General features: G+C 38.7%; 1 pseudogene; it reads left to right on the top strand.

Moving 5' to 3' along the window:
- The first annotated feature begins 1,113 nt into the window (after window positions 1–1,113).
- LOC120133678 lies at window positions 1,114–1,829 on the top strand (annotated as a pseudogene).
- The last annotated feature ends 2,769 nt before the right edge of the window (window positions 1,830–4,598 follow it).

The following is a 4,598-nucleotide window of genomic DNA, read 5'->3' as shown; positions in this document are numbered from 1 at the left end:
CGGTGTAGGTGCTTCCATAAAGAAGAAAGACCAGATTGCTTGATATATATGCAACCATAATAATCACCAATCTAGAATACCCAGAAAAGCATTAAGTTATATATTTAACAAAGTTTTGGCATATGATATCCAGAATTTAATCTAGCAAAAGCTGCTGATGGAATTAACAATATTCATCAGACATCTGTTCCACATCGATTTTGGATAAAAGTTGTTTACAGCAAACACACTTTTGGTATAACAGGTAAGCAGAAGCTTCCCTTGGTCATAGCGAAACCGCTCAATCCCCTCCACTTCAATCATTTCCACATTGCCTGTTAATAAACTGTAACAAAACACCCTTATTCCAGGCCAAACTAGTATCAATTTCTTATTCTGAATGCTCACAAGTTGAACTTTGTAATTATCTTGAGAAAGATCACATGTGAAGATATAGCTTTTAAAAATTTAATTAAAATCGGGATCATAGATTCGAGTCCAATGCCCTTCAGTATGATTGAAAACCCATACATGAACTACTTACCCCAGCAAACACCAACATGTTAGCCGGCCATCCATCTCTAGCAGCTTCAACCTCTGGTTGAATCGTTCAGTTTCGCATCGATCAGACAATGTATGAAACTCTTCGATTTCTATTTGTAGACACCCGCTTTTGTTCGGATTTTTTAAAAAATATTATTATTTATTATTTTATTATTATTATTTTTTTGTAGGCCCATGTTCAAACCCTCACCATTCTACTAAACCCCTAAAAATTCGGCTAGTGCAACAACACTCAACCGAAGGTGGACCACGGTGGAACGTGGGAGCCTCATATCTATCACAAGTGGTGGTCCGCCAAAGAACTCTCCTTATCTCTCTCTCCCATTCCCTTCTCTCGCTTATAAATCCTTCTCAAAGAACACACGGGGGGAAGCAGAAACGTAGAAGCAAAGGCTCAAATGGCAGTCGAGGCTCCGAGTATGAATCTTTTCCCTCAGTCTCGTGTTCCTTTGGTCGATACAATGCAAGAAGCTGCTGTTTATCAAACCCTTTGCAAAACTTCAAACAATAAGGCCGGCAGTAACCAGTAGAACGATTGTATCCGAGAATCCAGGACCATCACAGGCACGAATGACACCCCCTGCAGAGCTCCGCTTCAGGCGACCGAAGACAGCACCATCAGAGTTTAAACAGACCAAACCAGTTTCCCTCTCATCATCGTCGGTTCAGGGACGACCAGCCACTTTTCTCGATGATTTTAGAATCACTTGGTCGGATTCCCATATTAAGCAAATCGATGGAGGGAGGGCCATCCAACTTATTCTAGACCGAAATTCAGGCTGTGAATTTGCTTCCAAAAGTATTTGTTCGGACGTGTCAGCATGAAGATAAAGCTCGTTGCCGGCGATTCTGCCGGAACAGTCGCCGCCTTTTACATGAATTCGGATACGAATAATGTAATAGACGAGTTAGATTTCGAGTTTTTGGGAAACCGAGCCGGCCAGCCGTATACTGTCCAAACCAACATCTACGCTCATGGAAAGGGTGACAGGGAACAAAGGGTTAACCTTTGGTTCGATCCTGCAGCAGATTTCCATACGTACTCAATTATGTGGAACCATCACCATATTGTGTTCTACGTTGATGAAGTTCCCATCAGGGTTTACAAGAACAATGAAGCTAAAATTATTCCATATCCAAAGCTTCAGCCAATGGTAGTGTATTCGACGCTTTGGGAGGCTGATGGTTGGGCAACGAGGAGAGAAGGTAATACGCGTGAACATGGCCAACATTTTGCTTCTGTGCGTGAAAGCAAAATGAATTTTTCGGCTGATTCCACGAGATAATGTTCTCGATTTTTTTATTTCACGAGATAACGTACTCTCAAGATTAATTGCTCAAATAGGGCGAATTGCACAGTGTTGGCCGTAGGTCGCCATGCACTCCGGGCGACCTACGGCGTGGCAGCTTCAAAACGATCAAAAATCGAATTAACGTCGCATGAATTAACGTTGCATGGGACATGCACAACCCGAAACATAGGTCGTCATGCCCTCCGGGCGACCAAGGAGGTTGCCATGCACTCCGGGCGACCAAGGAGGTCGCCATGCACGCCAGGCGACATGGTAGGTCGCCATGCATGCCCCGCGACCTTGTCTTTAGCCCTACTCCCCGCTGCATGCTCGCCTGCTCCCCACTGCATGCTCGCCTGCTCCCGCTGCTCCATGCACCTTTATTCGCTGCATTATTGCAGCATAATTTTCGCTGCTTCATGCAGCAATTATTGTTGCAATCCACGAGAATCAACGGCTCGTGATTCTTTAATTATTGGTGCATGGCAACCGACCCTTTAATATATAGGGGGTATGATATGGGGTTAAGGAAGCATAAGAAAGAAAGGGAGAAGAGTGTCGAGAGAAAGGAAAGGAATAAGAGGAAAAAGAAGAAAGGGAGTCCGGCAAGCAAACATCGAGGTAAATTTTCATTTTATTTAATTTAAATTAGTTTATTATTTTAAATTATTAGTTTGTTAGTTTAGGGTTAGGGTTAGTTTAGGGTTAGGGTAAAAAATTTACTTAATTAGTTAGTTTGTTAGTAGTTAGTTATATATAAAAATATGTAATTAGTTTGTGTTAGTTAAATAGTTAAGTTGCCATATGATTTGTTGAATTTATAGTATATAAAAATTTTAGTTAATTAGTTTTTTAGTAGTGAATTATAATTAAAAAATCGTTTATTAGTTTAAGTTATATTAAAGAATAGTTTATTAGTTGTTTAAAGAAAATTCACGTTTAAGTTATATTTTAAAAAGTTTAGTTTGTTACTTTATAAGTTTATTATATTATAAGTTATTATATTAAATTTTTTTGTTGGGTTGTAAATTAGTTAGTTAGTTAGTTAGTTACTTAACATTCGATTATATTAAATGATTTTTAAATACTGTTGTTTAATTTTTTTTACAGATTCATTTCAATGGCTGACCAAATTCCACTGCTGAGACTTGACAATGAACATATTTCAAGTCATTTGGGAATAATGGTGAAAAAAATATTTGTTTAATGAATTATAATTAATAAATATTTGAATATTATTTTATGGTGATTGTGATAAATGTTTTGCATTATTTAATTGTAGGAGGACGAGCATCGAGTCCTTCGTCTTCGGTTACATAAAGTGCCCAAGCCACACCCATTGATAGAAGAAAACTTGCAAGAGGCTGGATTTTGGTATGTAACATTTGTGCGAGATTACAAGTTGGTCCCAGGTTTGATCAGTGCGTTGATTGAACGTTGGAGACCAGAAACGCACACGTTTCATTTGCCGTGTGGCGAATGCACGATAACTCTGGAGGATGTGGCATTTCAACTAGGGGTCCAAACAAATGGGATGCCAGTGGTAATGTCACATGAGTTTAATAATGTGGCACAACTTTGTAGCTTGTTTCTTGGGAAAACGCCCGTACCACCAGAGTGTAAAGGGTGGCGTGTGAGGTTGTCATGGTTGAAGAATGAATTTCAGCTTCAACCAAGTAGTACAGAGCACGAAATTATATATGCAACACGAGCATATATATTACAGTTGATTGGGGGTATTTTAATGCCGGATAAATCCGGTAGTTATGTTCACACTCAGTATCTTCTTTTTTTAAGAAATTTTGAGAATACTAGGCAATATAGCTGGGGATCGGCGATATTGGCGTTATTGTATCGTGAGATGTGCAAGGCGTCATTAGTCGTGAATGATAATAATACAGCAGAAATCGGTGGATGTCTGTTGCTGCTACAGTCATGGGCTTGGCATAGACTTCCGTTTCTGACACCGATTAGTCGGACTGCGGTTGACTTTCCTCTTGCCGGATGGTAATATGAATTTTCTATTTTAATATAAAATATTAATTATAAAATAAAAATTATCATATTTTTGTTTTGATTGATATACAGATTGAGGCATAAAATTGAAGGCACGAGGTTGGTGCACAACAACATTAAAGAGTTCAGGCTGAAGATCGACATTAAGGCAAAAAAGGAGGTATGTATAATCTGTTATTTTTAATTATTATTTAAATTAACTATATTATTTGATTTAAATAAATTTTATTATTTTTGTAATTTTACAGTTTAATTGGAGACCATACATGAATGAAGAAATACTTGCGTTGATACCGCACGATATTTTAGATGGGTTTCAATATTGGTGTGCTGTTACACCATTGATCAATTTTTCTTTTGTTGAGATCCAGTTTGGGGATAGACTGTTGAGGCAATTCCACTTCCACCAACCTATTCCGCGGAGTCCATGGGATCATGACCTTCTCCAAATCTTAGATGGTCGTCGTCAGGTGAATTGGGTTGAGACGCATGACCAGCTGCACAGATTTGATGGTCGTCGTAAAGAAAATGTTAATTGGGTTGAGAAGCATGCAACCTACATTAATGCTTGGAACAATAGGGCTTCATTCATGCCAACTCTTGACGACACTTAAGACGACGACTTTAATTTTGAGACTTCGGCTTACCTTGTTTATTTTTTGGATAATGGAAAGCCATTCTTGACAACAATTGTAGAGAGGCGACAATTTTTGAGGTTTAAGAAAAGATTTGGTAAAGCTGAATACT

Source organism: Hibiscus syriacus, unplaced genomic scaffold, assembly GCF_006381635.1.
Source record: "Hibiscus syriacus cultivar Baekdansim isolate YM2019G1 unplaced genomic scaffold, ASM638163v2 tig00110584_pilon, whole genome shotgun sequence".
Lineage (NCBI taxonomy): Eukaryota > Viridiplantae > Streptophyta > Magnoliopsida > Malvales > Malvaceae > Hibiscus > Hibiscus syriacus.
Note: the sequence above shows the minus strand (reverse complement) of the source record. Positions and strands in the feature narration are given on the sequence as shown.